This window comes from Chelonia mydas, chromosome 3 (genome assembly GCF_015237465.2).
Source record: "Chelonia mydas isolate rCheMyd1 chromosome 3, rCheMyd1.pri.v2, whole genome shotgun sequence".
In the NCBI taxonomy this organism is placed as follows: Eukaryota; Metazoa; Chordata; order Testudines; family Cheloniidae; genus Chelonia; species Chelonia mydas.
This window is the reverse complement of record NC_057851.1, coordinates 161,157,639-161,176,001: the sequence shown is the minus strand read 5'-3', so window position 1 is coordinate 161,176,001 and position 18,363 is coordinate 161,157,639.

Below are 18,363 nucleotides of genomic sequence, written 5' to 3'. Positions count from 1 at the left end.
GATGAAATCAATAGGCAACAGGTTGAAAACAAACAAAAGGAAGTACTTCTTCACACAATGCATAGTCAACCTGTGGGATTCATTGCCAAGGGGTGTTGTGAAGGCCAAAAGTATAACTAGGTTCAACAAATAATTAGATAATTCATGGAGAATAGATTCATCAATGGCTATTAACTAGGATGGTCAGGGATGCAACCCCATCTGCTGGATGTCCCTAAATCTCCAACTACCAGAAGCTGGGAGTGGAGGACAGGAGATGGATCACTCAAAATTGCCTTGTTCTGTTCATTGCCTGTGAAGTATCTGGCACTGGCCACGGCCAGAGACAGGATACTGGGCACGACTGACCATTTATCTGACCCGTATGGTTGTTCTGATGTGCTTAAGAATTACTGAAAGAGAGAAAGGAGATTGTTTGTTTTAGCTTGTTAATGTCAAAGCAGAAAAGGGTAAAATACTTCCCACGTTTACAGAGTGGTGACCACTAAAACTTTGTCAGTTGCTGTGATATTTGTCTGCCTTTCTTTAGGGGGTTCTATAAGGATTTTTTCCATCAAGTGTTTGTTGAAATGTAGCCTAGGTAAATTAGATCAGCAAGCGTGAGATCCACTGCTGAATTCGGGGAGTATTCTGCTTTTTCCCCTTCCCAGATTCCTATTTGGGGTATATCTATCGCCTGCTACATATTATATAAATTCTTCTAGCTGTGGTGGAAAAGCGGGAGGAGGGCCTTGCAGCATGTTCTAGGAGTGGTCAGACTTCGGGTTGGACTCATCTACCTGAATACAGCTGAGCCTCCTTTACAGAGAATACTTCATCTCTCTCTCTTCCATGCTTCACTTTGGTTATCCGCATTGTGCCAGTGCAGTGGAACTGTCTTGGTGGATCGTGGATGAAGACGCGGTTACTAATGTATCTATCTGGACCTGGAGCAATTGCTGACACAAAACATCAGAATCAAGGTCTTGAATTGGCAGCAAAAATAGATTGGGAGCCAACAGAGGGTGCTATACACTGTGTGCAAAATGGCTGCTGAACTCTGCACACGTGGAGAGTTCAAAGGGCTTTAAAGGTGCAGTACAGTGAAGCTAAAAGGCATCACCGTTTTATAGCTAAATATACCACATCACCGTCTTCCCTCCTTGGGGGGAATATCCCTTAGGGTGGAGGGAGATCAGCTAGTGCAAGGAAGTGTAATTTACACCTCTAGTCACAAGGCTGAGTGAATCTGCCTCATCATCTATTTCTACTTGAGCTAAATGAAGTCAGTCATTATGGAACTGCAGTGACCATATGGATATTCAATGTGGTGACCTTTGTATTTTGTTTCTTCTTAACTTTAGTGCGCCGTGTGTCCACTCACCTTGGCCTCTCTCTCTTTTTGATATTTACAGTGAGTTTGGCTGTTAATCATATAGTATTTTTCTCATTACCTTTCTTTTGAGGGCTTACTGGGGAAAGCTGTTTTTCAAATTTTAAATCTATCTGTGCAAATTGTTATTTTTCTAACATAACTCTTTGTACCTTTCCTAACATGACATTGTCTCAAATCTAATGAGAGATTGTAAGAAAAGAGTTATTTATTGATAGATGGATAAAAGTTGGTATCATCTAGTTGGAATTAATTCAAGTGAGGAACAAAAATGTGTCCACCAAAACAAATGCAATTTTTCAACAAGATCCCAGTGTTTTCTTTGTAAAAACTAGGATTGGAAAAACATGAGGTTTTCCTGCCAGATTCCATTCGTTTTCAGCAGGAACAATCTGCTCTTCTCAGCTGAATGTTTCACAGCAAAAATGTCTGGAATTGAGGAACCAGCTCCTGTCTGGAAATAGCAATTGTTTTTAATGAAAGAGCCTGCTTTTCGTTGGAGATAATACTAGAACTGCAACTCCACCAGGGCAAAACTTCACCTGGACAAAAACATGGCAAACAAACAGGATAAGATATCAGATTAATGTGAAGGCAAAGGAGAAGCTAATTTTCCCTCTCTTTTTCTCTTTCTTTATTGGGTTCATCTGTGGTCCCTCAGTGATACCAGATAATAAAAGGCCAATGGTCAAAAATCACCTGGTTGTGACTGGATACATGCCAAACTATTGTGTGTTTGAAAACAAGGGTAGTGGGAAGGGAGTAGTGCGTCAGACCTCCCTCGTAGTTGAGGTTTGCTTGGAAAAATATGAGTAGCTTGGCAGGAAAATTCTGATGCGTAATGAGGCAGCTCATGATCTATTCTAGATAACCCTATAGTTCAGTTAGACCCAATGATGTCCCTCACTGTGCAATATAAATCTTAACATATAGCCAAGTTGCTTACATTGGATGAAGAATCCACTAATTCCTTGAGTGTCACAATAAAGCTAGCACTAGGCTTTCTCTCTCATAACTTGATGCAAATCAGATAATAAAAGAGGTGTATGTGTGGCCATATTTCAAGCAACAAGCAAATATAAGAAGCAAAACCAAATTAACCCCCACGCTACAGTGAGCCGAATCCATCTCATATATAATAATAATACCTCTCTATTAAACAGCACTTTTTATTTATAGATGTCAATGTGCTAAATTGCATCGAACATCTTTAAATAACATTCAGAGGGGTAGTCGTGTTAGTCTGGATCTGTAAAAGCGGCAAAGAGTCCTGTGCCACCTTATAGACTAACCGACATATCGGAGCATAAGCTTTCGTGGGTGAATACCCACTTCGTCACCCACGAAAGCTTATGCTCCAATACGTCTGTTAGTCTGTAAGGTGCCACAGGACTCTTTTGGTGCTTTTAAATAACATTGGTGATCTGAGTTGGTGTAGTTCTATACCAAAGACTTCTCAAACATCATGATGAAAGATAAAGCTGACTTTATTCTGTATATTCTGCTTACAAGAATATAAGCTAATGCATCAGCCTTAATGCCAGCTTTCCTGCACTTTGCTGGCTTAAGTTAGACTGGCAGGGCCAGATCCCCATCTCATTTACTCTGGCATAATTCTACTGAAATCAGCGAAATTCCTCCAGGTTTATGACTGTGTTAATGAGTTCAGAATCTGGTCCATAAATGCTACAAACATAATTTATTTTTTCATTTAATTTCTTAGCTTTTATCTGATGTAGAAGAAAGAGGAACTCATTGATGGAAAGTATTCGTTATTTACCTAACAGAATGGAAAGGGCTCTTCAGGATTTGTTTCAGTCTGTTAGAGGAAATATGTATTTAGGTACTTTTTAAAAAATTCCTATTACCACAGCAACCCTATTTATTTTCACAGCAGGTGCAGGATCGCTTTTGATATCAATGACCATTGGAAACAAAGACAACCAGAAGTATGAACTCGCGTTCACCCCAATAATTCCACTATGGTATCACAGGTTAATGCTGAAAATAATTCAGGTCACCACTGTGTGAATCCAGCAGACCATAGCGGCTCATTCATCGGCATTTCAGTCTATTGTGCAATATTTTAGAAAGCCTTTAAAAAAATCCGGATTCTGTACCTATCACAGAAGTCGGTCAAGGCCACTTCATTAGGTAAATGTGTAATGAGACAACTTCTAATTCGGCCAGTCTGCATGGCTTTTGATGGCCCTTTAACGGATACAATTTAGTAAATATTTATACATATTTTTAAATATTGTCTTTTATTTACTCAGTATTATCTTCTTCATTGATGGTCAGAGCAGAAATTATGAAGCTGGTGAGACAAACTGGAGTCATGGCATCCACTATTGGGGCAGAGATATTATAGAAACTGTTTTTTTGTTTTAGTTATAATGCCTCGTTAGCACACTAAGGAAACAGGCTGGGGATCCAGGTTTTGCAGTTTTTGAACCCATCTCTACAGAGAAATGTTTACAAAGATTATTGAGCTAAGCTACTGTAGGGCTGAATGTAGAACACTGGAAGGTCTTAACTGGGAACTGAACACACTGTTGGCAATAATGATTGTATCCTGAGTTAAAAAGGAAGATCTTCCAGCAAGACTGTACGTGCAGCCCTACGGTAGCTTCAACCAATGATCTTGGTGAACTGTGTAGATGGGCTAAACCTGCAAAACCTGCATCCTAATTTAAAACATCCCAAATTGTGGATCTGCGGTTTTGGTTCAGCTCAAACCAGTCACACCTCGGGCCAATCACATAATTTAGAGCCATATCTGAGTTTGGATTTTGAACACCCCCAGAACTGAAGCATATTCAGGCCCAATTCATGAGCACCAATAGTAGAGACTAAATTGAATAAGCTTCAACCCCCTCTTTCTGAGAAGGCTATTCAGATGGAGAGAAGTGGGTCTACCACTTGTACTGGGGCATGACACTCAAAGGAAGATTAAATACATGAAATGCTGCTTTTCTTGCATTTATCAGTTTATTAGTCATTTCCTGTTTTGCTCTAGAGAGAGTGAAAAGAATCTATAAAAAGCCTCTCTACTGGTTTTTAAATGATAAACAGAGAAAGATGTTGATCCAAGCAATAGCTTCATTGAGCTGGTTGAATTGGATCCAATGCTCTTTTTTATTTGTGAGCTTTGCTACGGTAAGATTTGTTGGAAGTGAGTATTTCTTATCTGAACATCTAGGGCTCTGACACATGTGAGTATGTGCAGATCCATCAACACATCTTTCAGAGTGAAACAATTTTCTGCTGTTAAATGGAATAAATCTAAGCCCTGGTCTACACTATGAGTTTAGGTTGAATTTAGCAGTGTTAGATCGATTTAACCCTGCACCCATCCATACAACGAAGCCATTTTTGTCGACTTAATGGGCTCTTAAAATTGATTTCTGTACTCCTTCCCGACGAGGGGATTAGTGCTGAAATTGACATCGCTGGGTCGAATTTGGGTTAGTGTGGACGCAATTCGATGGTATTGGCCTCCAGGAGCTATCCCAGAGTGCTCCATTGTGACCGCTCTGGACAGCACTTTCAAGTCAGATGCACTAGCCAGGTACACAGGAAAAGCACCGCAATCTTTTGAATTTCACTTCCTGTTTGGCCAGTGTGGTGAGCTCATCAGCAGAGGTCACCATGCAGAGCTCATCAGCAGAGGTGACCATGCAGTCCCAGAATCGCAAAAGAGCACCAGTATGGACTGAATGGGAGGTACTGGATCTGATCACTGTATGGGGAGATGAATCTGTGCTATCAGAACTCCGTTCGAAAAGACGAAATGCCAAAATATTTGAAAAAATCTCCAAGGGCATAAAGGACAGAGGCTATCACAGGGACCCACAGCAGTGCCGTGTGAAACTTAAGGAGCTGAGGCAAGTGTACCGAAAACACAAAGAGTCAAATGCCCGCTCGGGGTCAGAGCCCCAGACATGCCACTTCTATGATGAGCTGCATGCAATTCTAGGGGGTGCCCCTACAACTACCCCACACTTGTATGTGGACTTCTGCAAGGGAGTCACACGCAACAGGGATGAGGATTTTGGGGAAAAGGAAGATGATAGCGCACATCAGGCAAGCGGAGAAACCATTCTCCCCGACAGCCAGGAACTGTTTATCACCCTGGAGACAATACCCTCCCAACCCAGGCTCCCAGACCTTGAAGGCGGAGAAGACATCTCTGGTGGGTGTACCTTTGTAAATATAATACATGGTTTAAAAGCAAGCGTTTAATGATTAATTTGCCCTGAAAACTTGGGATGCATTCGCGGCCGGTACAGCTACTGGAAAAGTCTGTTAACATGTCTGGGGATGGAGCAGAAATCCTCCAGGGACATCTCAGTGAAGCTCTCCTGGAGGTACTCCCAAAGCCTTTGCAAAAGGTTTCTGGGGAGGGCAGCCTTATTGTGTCCTCCATGGTACAACACTTTACCATGCCAGGCCAGTAGCACGTAGTCTGGAGTCATTGCATAAGAAAGCATGGCAGCGTGTGGTCCCGGTGTTTGCTGGCATTCAAGCAACATCCGTTCTTTATCTCTCTGTGTTATCCTTAGGAGAGTGATATCATTCATGGTGACCTGGTTGAAATAGGGGAATTTTATTAAGCGGACATTCAGAGGTGGCCGTTCCTCCTGGGCTGTTTGCCTGTGGCTGAAAAGAAATCATCCCCACTGTTAGTGGTGGTGGGAGGGGTGAAGCGATCATCCCAGAGAATTGGGTGTGGGGGCAGTTTAGTTGGGTTTGTGCTGCACATTAACCCGAAAACATCAGCCCCTCCTTTTAAATGGCCAATGTGTCTTTTTCAATTTTACTCTCCCTTTTTTTCCTCCTGCAGCTGCAAATGTTTCAACACTGCCACTAGCATCTCCGTCCCAGAGGCTAGCGCAGATAAGAAGGCAAAAAAATCGCACTCATGATTAAATGTTCTCTGAACTCATGCAGTCCACCCAAACTGAAAGAGCCCAGCAGAATGCGTGGAGGCAGACAATGGCAGAGTCCAGGAAAGCACTAAATGAACGCAAGGACAGGAGGCAGGAGCAACAGGAGAGGTGGCGGGATCAAGAGGAAAGGTGGCGGCAGCATGATGAGAGGAGGCAGGATGCGATACTGAGGCTACTGGAGGATCAAACTGATATGCTCCAGCGTATGGTTGAGGTGCAGGAAAGGCACATATCGCCACTGCAGCCCTTGTGTAACCAACCACCCTCTTCCCCAAGTTCCATAGCCTCCTCACCCAGACACCCAAGAATGCTGGGGGGGGGGAGGGGAGAGGGAGGGCCCTCGGGGCACCCAACCACTCCACCCCAGAGGACTGCCCAAACAACAGAAGGCTGCATTCAATAAGTTCTGAAGTGCAGTGTAGCCTTGTCCTTCCCTCCTCCCCCACCCTAGCTGATGCGTCCCTCCTCCCCCACCTCTCCCGGGCTGCCTTGGCAGTTATCCCCCTATTTGTGTGACGAATTAATAAAGATGCATGAATTTGAAACAACAATGACTTTATTGCCTCTGCAAGTGGTGATCGAAAGGGGGAGGGCGGTTGGCTTACAGGGAAGTAGAGTGAACCAAGCCATGAACCAGCCATGAAACTTGTTGTTAAAGCTTCTCTGATGTGCAGTGCGCCCTGCTGTGCTCTTCTAACTGCCCTGGTGTCTGGCTGCGCGTAATCAGTGGCCAACTTCCCACCTCAACTTCCCACCCCGCCATAAACGTCTCCCCCTTACTCTCACAGATATTGTAGAGTGCACAGCAAGCAGTAATAACAATGGGAATATTGATTTCGGTGAGGTCTACCTGAGTCAGTAAACTCTGCCAGCGTGCTTTTAAATGTCCAAATGCACATTCTACCACCATTCTGCACTTGCTCAGCCTGTAGTTGAACAGCTCCTGACTACTGTCCAGGGTGCCGGTGTATGGCTTCATGAGCCATGGCATTAAGGGGTAGGCTGGGTCCCCAAGGATAACTGTAGGCATTTCAACATCCCCAGTGGTTATTTTCTGGTCTGGGAAGAAAGTCCCCTGCTGCAGCTGTTCATACAGACCAGAGTTCCTGAAGATGCGAGCGTCATGTACCTTTCCTGGCCATCCCACGTTGATGTTGGTGAAAAGTCCCTTGTGATCCACCAGTGCTTGCAGCACCATTGAAAAGTACCCCTTGTGGTTTATGTACTTGCTGCCTTGGTGCTCCAGTCTCAAGATAGGGATATGGGTTCCGTCTATCGCCCCACCACAGTTAGGGAATCCTCTTGCAGCAAAACCATCCACTATGACCTGCACATTTCCTAGAGTCACTACCCTTGATAGCAGCAGCTCAGTGATTGCGTTGGCTGCTTGGATCACAGGAGCCCCCACAGTAGATTTGCCCACTCCAAATTGATTCCCGACTGACTGGTAGCTGTCTGGTGTTTCAAGCTTCTAGAGGGCTATTGCCACTCGCTTGTGAACTGTGAGGGCTGCTCTCATCTTGGTATTCTTGTGTGTCAGGGCAGGGGAAAGCAAGTCACAAAGTTCCATGAAAGTGCCCTTACGCATGTGAAAGTTTCGCAGCCACTGGGAATCATCCCAGACCCGCAACGGTATGTGGTCCTACCAGTCTGTGCTTGTTTCCCAGGCCCAGAATTGGCGTTCCACAGCATGAGCCTGCCCCATTGCCACCAGGATGGCTAAATTGCTGGGGCCCGTGCTTTGAGAGAAGTCTGTGTCCGTGTCCTCATCACTCTCGTCACTGCGCTGCCATCGCCTCCTCACCTGCTTTTGCAGGTTCTGGTTCTGCATATACTGCATGATAATGTGCGAGGTGTTTACAATGCTCATAACTGCCATGGTGATCTGAGCGGGCTCCATGCTTGCCATGGTATGGCGTCTGCAGGAGAGCAGAGTTGCAGGGGAAGCGATGGTTGGATGACTAGTTTTGCAGACCTACTGCACCGTCTACTGCCAGGACACAACAGCTGAGCGGGCTGCACGCTTGCTGTGGTACAGCGAGACAAGAGCAGCAGAGGAGAATTGCAGCAGAAGAGGCCCTGCGAGACCACCAGGAGAGCAGTGGCAGCAGAAGTGGTGGATGATGACAACGGTTAGCAGTCCTACTGCACCGTCTGCTCAAAGCAGTATGGCGCCCGCACGGAAAAAAGGCGCAAAACGATTGTCTGCTGTTGCTTTCATGGAGGGAGGGGTGACTGACGACATGTACCCAAAACCACCCGCGACAATGTTTTTGCCCCATCTGGCATTGGGAGCATAACCCAGAATTCCAATGGGCAGCGGAGACTGTGGGAACTGTGGGATAGCTACGGATGCTCCGAAAGTCGACGCTAGCCTCGGTACTGTGGATGCACTCTGCCGACTTAATGCGCTTAGTGCATTAGCATGGGGACACACACAATCGACTGTATAAAATCGCTTTCTAAAAAATCAACTTCTATAAATTCGACCTAATTTCATAGTGTAGACATACCCTAATATTTCTAATTCCTGAGTTAAATTTTGTGAAAAATAATGGTGGAAACTGACATCAGTTTAGAACTGCACTTTGTTCCAGTGCATGTTTTTAGTTTCTTGCAGCTTCTGTCACTCCTCTACTAGTGGTGTGAAACTGGGGCATTCTTTCCAATTTTAGCTGGTCTTCTATTAGTTATAACTTTTAATCATCTTGCTTTGTAGACCTTGTTTCTAGACCCAGTTTGTTCTCTTTCTCTCTCAGGCAATTACAGCAGAGCATAAATTAGTCCCTTGGGTTGTTCCAGCTGCTTCTGGAAACTGGAAGGTGCCAAAGTGTCATCTTCATTTTCCATTTCCTGTGCTGAATGGAGGAACTAAGCATTGGGACCAAGGTCTTTAAATTGAGATCCCTGCTAGAACTTTGTAAGCTCTGGGCTGAGAACCTGGATTCTAATGTAAGGCCAAATAGCTACCAACGTTTAGCTTTTATAATTATGGGTAGGTGTAAGCTGGAAGCCATTTGACCTTACATTTTATAGTCCAGGTTTTCAGTTTGTATCTTTCAAGCTCTCTTTTTCAGACTTGTAATTTCTTCTTGTGTTATCTCAGATCTAGTCCATGTTGTCTCTTTCAAGTTCAGTCATCCAGCACAATACTCTTTGAGCACGGCTTGAAAATTATGGTTAGATGAGAATGAGTTCAAATGTGTCTCTTTATTTTTTATTTCTTCCTTATAAACAGCATCTTATTTAAATGAAACCACAGTTTGATTTCCCTTCTTTCAGTTTTTCCTTTGAAACTTCCCTTTATGAGGTCTGATGCCAGTTGTCAAGGTTATTTCATTTAGACCACGCCCTTTACATGACAACTACAACCAAGTCAGTAGACCCGATTCTCATGAGTGCTGCTCAAAAATTTTCAGCTGAAAAATTTTCTGGACAAAAAATGGGATTTAATCAAAAACAAATTTTTTCATAGGAAAATATTTTTGATTATTTAAAAAAATTACAATGGGAAATAAAATGGTCATTTAAATTTAATTTTGAATTGAAATTTTCCTTTCAGCTTTCAAATCTGATTTCCCTCCCTCCCTAAATTTTGAAATTTGGGATTTTCCCCATCCCCAGCTTTCCCATTTTGCTGTTGAAGGCTGTATAATTAATTATGTCTAGAAAGTCCTACCCATATTCCGTTCTGTAACTTTTCAAAATTTCCTCAACTTTGGAAAAATCACAGAGTAATGGCTAAAGGAAAAAATAAAACATTAGCTTTGCCACAGTATCTTTTCCAAAGTTGTGAAAAGTTAGAGTTTACTGTAATAAAGAGTGTTTAATGTAGTTTTAATAAATTATTTGTTATTTGAGAATCTGAAGCCAAAGAGAACTATGACTATTTCCAATTCTGACATGAAAATCCAAAAGAGAGGTGTTTTTTGGACACACGTTTCCTACTTGTGATGGATTTAATTTTGGCTTGACGTTTATCATATACAGTGGCCAAACACATTAATTAGCTCATTTAAAAATAGTTATTAAAGAATGGAAGGGGAAAGAAAGATCATCTTGTTTTCATTTTAATAAATTTATAAAAAGCTCAGACACCACAGGAAAGGCCTTGATATAAGAACGTAGATTAAATTAAGTTAGCATGAAGTAATGTGAAAATGTTCTCATGTTGGTGTTGGAATTAATGTTTCCACTCAAGAAACGATGAGCCTAATTCTCCTCTCAAATCCATTTTACATTAGTGGTTTCATCAGGGTACACTGTTGATCTACACTGAGGTAAATCAGGCCCTTTGTTTTCCAGGTTACTCTGCTGTACGACAGTACAATGTGGTATGCAAACTCACCCGTTGCATTGTAATTAAAGCCCTCCTACAGTAAGGATGTTTTGCAAATGAATCTTTGCTGAAATAGTGTGACACTGCTCTGTGTATAGAATTACCTAACTATTATGGGGCAAAATGGCTTGTCTATGCAATAGTGCTAGCCAAGCTAACATTAAAAAAATCCAGCAGGCAAGAGGAAATTCAGATAACTTACATCAGTCTTTCCATAGTTTTAGTGTCATAGCAAAACAGAGACAGTATGTTTTAGATATAATTGCAAAATAATTAGCCAACACTTGAGAAGTGTGCTATTCATTTGGGCAATTGAACAGTAATATTGCCCTTTAAATCAGTTAAAATTGCACAATTGCTCTGGGATATCACCACAAACATCCTACTGAAGGACAAACATGCGCGTGCAGAGGTTCTTTACTGGACATTATCTGTCCTGCAGCTCTCTTTCCCCCACACTCTGAAGCCAGTCAACCCTCCTTTAAAAGGTTTGGCCCCTGGCAAGTACAAAGCCATTGTGTAGCAGGTGAAGGGTTAATGTAATGCATGCAGCTGCTAATGTTCGGTTCTGAGGCAACATGATCTTCAGGGGTAATCTATCCAGACAGGATCTGACATGAGATGTGACATTTACCATCAAACACAGCTATGGCCATTGCTCATATTCTTAGGGCTATCAAAAAGAGAGCTCATGTTGGTCCTTTTCCTCTTTGCCTGCTGTGTATATTTTTATTAACCAGTTGGATTCTTGCTGCTTCTAAATATGATATTTCTATTAGGGATCCTTATAAATATTGTTGAAACTGGAGGTTCCCTGATTAACTAGAGAGAGCTGTCATTACTTGATTACTTAGCAAAGGATGTCGAGGAACAATAATTGCACACAATGATGAGGGGGCTAGAGGGATTAATTTATGAGGGAAGATTTCAAGAGCTGTATATGCAAAGCTTGGATAAACTACTGCTGGAGGTGGGAAAAGACCACACGAGTATTTGAAGGGCATAAATGTGGAGGGTTATGGAGAGAAAGTAATAAGTAAGGTGATGCAAGGACTAATTAGATATAATAGGAATGAAGAGAAGTGGCTAAAATTACTTCAGATATGTTGTGATGGGACCCCTATAAATGCCCAATATAGTGATATGGCCAGAACCTCAGGACAGGCCCTTTTTTTTTGCCAAGTACAGCACAGGATGGTAGTAGGAGAACAAAGATGGTTGTAGGCTGTCTTTGAAACTCCCTGATCCTTTTACAGCCAAATGCCAGTCCAGTCCTAAGGAGCTATTTACAGCAGCCTCAGGGGTTGCAAGAGGGAATCTCCAGGTAATCAGTTAAGTCAATTTTGACTAACAGCAGCCTTAATGGAGCCAGGATCTGGGCCATTGATTCTGTTGTCTGCTACAGTGGGTGTAAATCCACAGGATCTTTGACTGCCAGAATATTCTGGAGAAGAAGAAATTAAAACAACAATAACCAGTACATAGAAAAAAATCATAGTCATTTTCATGAACATTCCATTCAGCTCCACCCAAAATTCTCATTTAAGGTCATCCCAATAATTTGGTGAATAAAATGGAAGTGGATGCCATTAAGAAGTGGATATTTACCAGTCTTCAGTGCTCACCACACCCAGTCTTTGCCTTTACTGCAGTATTTTTGATATTTTCCATATTTAAAACTGAACATTCTGCACATATTATAGTAAATGTAACTTCTGCTAGTGGTGAATATCAATTTTTATGGAACCCCCTTTACTTCTGATTGATTTTCATATACCAACTTTCCATCTTTGCTTGGTTTCAAGCATATTGTGTTCACATTTGAGCAAAATCTTTCCCATTCACAGAGCACCTTGCCTCAAGGATTGGCTGGTTAGATAATAGATTATGGAGACTTTCACCTCTACATCATTGGTTCAAGTCTATCCTGGGACTGAAATTCACACTAACATAGGAAGGTTATTCATTGCCATATGTGAACTGAGTAGGTGGTCTCACTCCAGTTTTTAATGTGCACATGACTTCAGTTAGCATCTTTTACACCATCATCAAATAGGCCAAGGATTGAGTGAATATTGAGGCTAAACATCTCTCACGCCTTGTATCCACACTGAGCTTTTTCTTAAAATCTCCCAGTGTTACATTACCAGGTACAGCTCTGCCAGTGATGGCAATAGATAAACCAAGCACTGACATTCTTACATTATGTCATCTGATCTGGTGAGTAGCAAGTCCAGATGACATGGTAATAAAAATTCTTGCAATCATTGATGCCTTGTTTACACTAGAATTCTCTTCAGCAGTAACAACAATGGAACATTTAAAGTCGGTGTAAAGAAGGCGTTAAAATTGGTTCCTCCAGGACAGGACAGAGGCACATTGGGAAAGACTGCACAACCACTGTTCTTGCAGTACCTATTTTGTGTGGATAAATAGGACCTCAGTTTCCCTCAATCTGACTCCTTTCATGAGCATGCCATTCATTTACGAAAATTATAAAGCTATCTAGTAACTAATGCAGGCCTTCTCTTCCTCCTGATGCGCTAGTGAACGTGTTGGAGTCCGTTTGTGATGTTACAGTCATTTATTTGCCAACAGCCTCTGCTGAAATACACAGAGTTACGACTTTTGCTGTAAGACCAACCTGACAGGAAACTGAGGTTAGGAGGAAGAAAGCTCATACTCCAATATTAATAGCTCAAATAATTAGTAAAAATGGAAAAAGGAAGGACAGAAAATTCTGGATCAAGTGCATTATTTTGCGTAAATGTTCATTCTTTTCAGGTTTGCTGCAATATGGAAGTGGCATCTTTAACAGGGCCAGCCCAGAGGTGTTTTACTAAAGGATAGTTCCTACACCATGGAAATCAATGGGCATTATGCCACTCTCTTCTGCTGGAGCAGGATTGAGCCTGGTCCAGCAAGCACAGCAAAGTAAAAGGACTTTGCCTACAGGAGGTACACATGGGTTGGGGAGGTAACACCTCCCATCATCCCAAGCATGTAAAAAGGCCTAGTGAATCCATGGAATGAGGGGAGGGAACCCAGTCTTTCCCATCATGCAGATTTGCGGCCTGGTGGATCTGCACCATTTGCGAGGACCTGTAGCCCTATAATGTCAACATAATGCCTATTCCCCATCACCACATTTCAGTAATAAGAAGCACTGTGAAGCTTTTCTTAATGGCATGCATGGTAGTACGGATTCTGTTGCAGGGCTTCTTTGGTGCCTGCTCCTCCCCGCCCCTTAAGTCTATATAACAGAAACAGGATATTAGCAGGATGGGCAGAGATGGTGTCCCTAGCCTCTGTTTGGCAGAAGCTGGGAATGGGCAATAGGGGATGGATCGCTTGATGATGACCTGTTCTATTCATTCCCTCTGGGGCAGTTGGCATTGGCCACTGTTGGAAGACAGGATACTGGCCTAGAAAACTTTGGTCTTATCCAGTATGGCCGTTCTTATGTTCTTATTCTGCCATTGGAACCTCGTACATCTAGAGAAAGGCCAAAGGGCTAGCTTTTAAGAGTCACCAAAGCCTGAAATGCTGGCCTGGGTACAGATACCAGTGGTTGGAAGCCACTGAAGTATGAGACAGCAAGAACTCTGAAGTCAGGCAGGCAATTGCTATAGTTATTCTGTGGGCCAATAATTCTTTATTCCCTTTTCCCCAAAGAAACAGAATTTCCTTGTGCCCAACTGCAATGGAAAACAAACCTTTAACAATGCCAGACAAAAACAGGAACCTTTACAACACTGCAAAAAGGCAAACAGGTCTTTCTTGGGTCACAATTGTTGAATGGAACTTCTGCAATTCTCTCTCTCTCTTTCAAACTGTTGAAGCTTTGCTCATCAATTGCTACTAATTTGGGTGAAGTTGGCCATATGGCAAGCTGAAAACAGTATTGGAAAAGCTTTCCCACATACATATCACAGCACTTTCTTTGCTAAATGAGGACTTTCTTCCTGAAGTGCAGATATCACGTGCAGATCCCTGAGGTAATGAATTACACCATAAACAAAGCTGAAATACTTGCAGCAGCTTCTTGTAATACCTAGGAGAAATCCATATCCTCCTCTCCCCGCATGTCATGGGGCTTTTTTAAACCAGTCATAACCCCCTCCCTTCAAACTGCGGTTTTTGGGGGCGGGAGTCTCACACTGTATTTGAAATGTCAAATAAACAACAACTTCAGCAGCAGCTACTTTGCCAGAACATTCTCTTAGCATTGTCTCTGAGGAGTTTCTGAGTCCTGCTCCAATTTTCCTCCTAAGAGCATGTTTTGTTGCTCTTAACAGATGAAATCTTCCCATTCTCAGGTCTACAGTGTATTCCTATAAATCACCCATTACAGCCAAGACATCTGCTGGAGTGTGATGTTGATTTTCCTTCTATGACTTTAGTTAGCATATGTATTTCAGTCACTCTATGGTAATCCATCCATATGACAAGTCAAATAGGACCAAAATCGAAATCAAAGAGGCTGTATGCCACCCTTAGTCTGCAAGCTCTACTCCCAGGATCAAAGGCACTAGATGGTTCTGAGATTGGGCCTTGCTGCTTCTTGTTGTGTTGGTTGATTAGCTTCTCTTTATGGTAGACACAGCTACAGCAACTACTAGAGTTAAAATTTGCTTAGTTAAATAACTGATCTGTTTGCTGAGAATCCCTTTGTTACAAGCCTTGATGCTTTGGCATACTCTCTGACCTAGTCTTTAAGAATAAAACGTTATGATACTTCTGTACAACAGTCTAACTAAATAACATAAACATGTAACTATAATTACTCTGAAATATAATCATGTTCCTTTATAAGGTCTGATACAAAGCCTACTGAAGTCAATGGAAAGACTCCTGTGGATTTCAGTGAGCTTTGAAGGGGGTTAATAGTGAATTCATTTTAATACTATAGCTGGAGGGTTACAATGACCAGAAGCACAGTTTCCACACTGCAATGTTTTGAAACAATTTGGGCACTTTATTCTAGTTCACGATAAGCAGAGTTTTGCTCTATCTGAATTGGCTATATGTGGATCCTCTGTGCCCTAGATTCCTTTGTGCTTTAAAGATCTATAAGAGAATCCTTGATTCATACAAGCTCGTGGCAGAGCTGGAGGATAAGGGATTGTTTTGAAGCCACCCATGTGAGGCTGTACATTGTCTGATGGAGACAGAGTTCCCAATGGTGGGATAAAAAAAGAGGCTATCCTCATGTACTATACCAGGTAGGTGGCAGTGACTTACATAGTTACAGAGTGATGTGTGTAACCAGGAACTATCCTGGAGATCACAACAAGCTAGTCTATATTCTGTGGCTTTCTCATCAGTAAAATTGTGTTGGCATTACATCTCTTACTGAAACTTACATTGTCCTAAAGATTCAATGACAGCAGTCAACATATTCATTGCTGTCAGGAGTGTCCCTCAATTTCTCCCTTTTCTCTTTTATTTTGTGGAATGCTGGGGTGTTCAAGATCTGGGTACTGACCAGAATTTTGCAGTCCAACTCTAATTTTCTTAATTTAATGTGCTGTTATTTAACATGTTATGAAATTAAGAAAATGTTTATTTCGATGCGTACCATTAAAGTACTGTTCCTTTTCAGTCAGAGGGAGGCAACATGATTTTTAAGAAAATTATCCTCTTTAATTCAGTGGGTTCCCTCACTCTTGGTGGTGAGTTTATGGTGTCAGGGAAAAAATGGTGAATCTAGCATTATTCTTCTGCCATGGATTCTGAGAGGAAATGTAACTATATCATTTTCATATTAAAAATGAATAAGAATAATATCCCACTACTAACCAAGACATGATTTCTACACTTGGACTAGCATTATTTTAAATATTCTTCACATTAATTTTCCTTGACAAGTATAAATCTGAAGTCTTTTCTCTAGCTTCACAATGGTACAGGTATCACAGGAGCACTGCAAGCATTCATATGCTTCCCCATCAGTGTATCTCAACCCTAACCTGGAGTTATGGGAGAGTAAGTCAGTTTTGATCCCTATTTAGTCCTTGGCCTTTCTGTTGGGGCTTCCAGATAACATGCTGTTTGGACATATTTGCACTAGAAACTGGACTGAGACCATTTGATTTCACACAAACTGGCATCTAATTTCAGTAACTGACCTGCGCTGGATGCACACTATGACCTAGATGGGAAAGGCTCCATAGTCTTGCTACCTAGTCCCCTGTCAGATGTATTCCTTCACCAAAACCATATTTGTAAGCTCTCTTGTACAACTTTTTTTTCTTTTGCTACAGTACCAATGGTCTAACTATTGTGGCATTCATCCTAAGCTTACAATATAGCATGCACCTTGAATAAGTAACGGCTTGTTCCCAAGAATGATTTATTCCTTTAAAAAAGTGAAAATCAGGGACATATGTATTTTTACAAGTACTGTACTGCCACACAGAGACGTTTCTTTGTGTAGAAATCAAACCTGCCTGAAAAGGTTTCTTCTGTACAAAGCTTGACAAACACTGGATAGGTCTTAGGTTTGTCATGGGCAGGAATTTTGCTTCCACGCCACAGCAATTAGAAACTGAAAAACTTAAGAGGAAAAATGGTAAAGCCAAAGGTTTCTCCTTGATTTCCTTTCCTCATCTAGTCACTCAGATACTGCTACCCTCCTCTATTTCCTTGATCTGTTGCATTTATGCTGTACACATCACTGTGGTATCTGAACCCTCTGGATAAGGATTTTATATGTGAAGAGAGGGCTAATGAGAAACAAAGGTTTGTTGCAGTCAACTTAGTTTATTTCAAAGCAGCTCAAGTTTACCAGCTGTAATTATACAGATGAACGGAAACCAAGCAAGGGTAAGAAGAAATTGATTTAAAATGGAAGTGCAAGTTCCAGTCAGATCCAAATGAAATATAATGAGAACGTTGTCCTGGGTCTGTTTATCTTTATTCACATTTTAATTTCTTCTCTATCTGGTCAAAGGAAGAGTATTGGAGGAAGAGGAGCAGGAGGGAGAGACAATTGGGAGGTGGTGATGGCAGGGGGGGTAGGGAACAGACCTATTGAATAACATGCTCAAGAGCTCTCCTGCACAATGAGATTAGCATGATGTGATCATTTTGGTGCCAAGGTGCTAACACAATAATACAAGCGAGTTTGCCAACTTTTCAAATTGAATGTATTTGATTATTTGCTTTTAATTAGTGTGAGTTTTGGAGTATGTACAGGATTGTTAGAGATACACGAAAAGCCTCCTATGGCAGGGAAGTGTATTCTCAGTAAAGATGGTACAGCATTGTTCTTTTTTAGCTGTGGAGAATGAGATTTAACAGCTATGTTAAATGTTTTAGTCCATTTCTATTGTGCCTCTGTTTCAACCTATTGGCGAGCCCTACTGAAGAGAGAAAATAAACCTCTTATCTGATGTGAATGCTGAGAGCTTTGCCATAAGAAGCACTTTGAGCCCAACTTCAGACTTGAGAAACTATGACTGGTTTATGCAGAGTGGGCTCTTACTTCCTCTTCTCCTCAATAAGCTCCTACATAAACTCATGTTGTCATTTTTTCCATTCACTCTTCTCTCTTTATTCATTTATCTTGAAGATAGTAGTCAAGATTGCCGACTTTTTTCTTTTAAATGTCATAGCCAGATGTAGGTTCAGGCTGAAACACTGTTCATATTGACTTCTCTTTGCCTTCCTTCCAGAGTATGAAGGCAGAGTTGAAA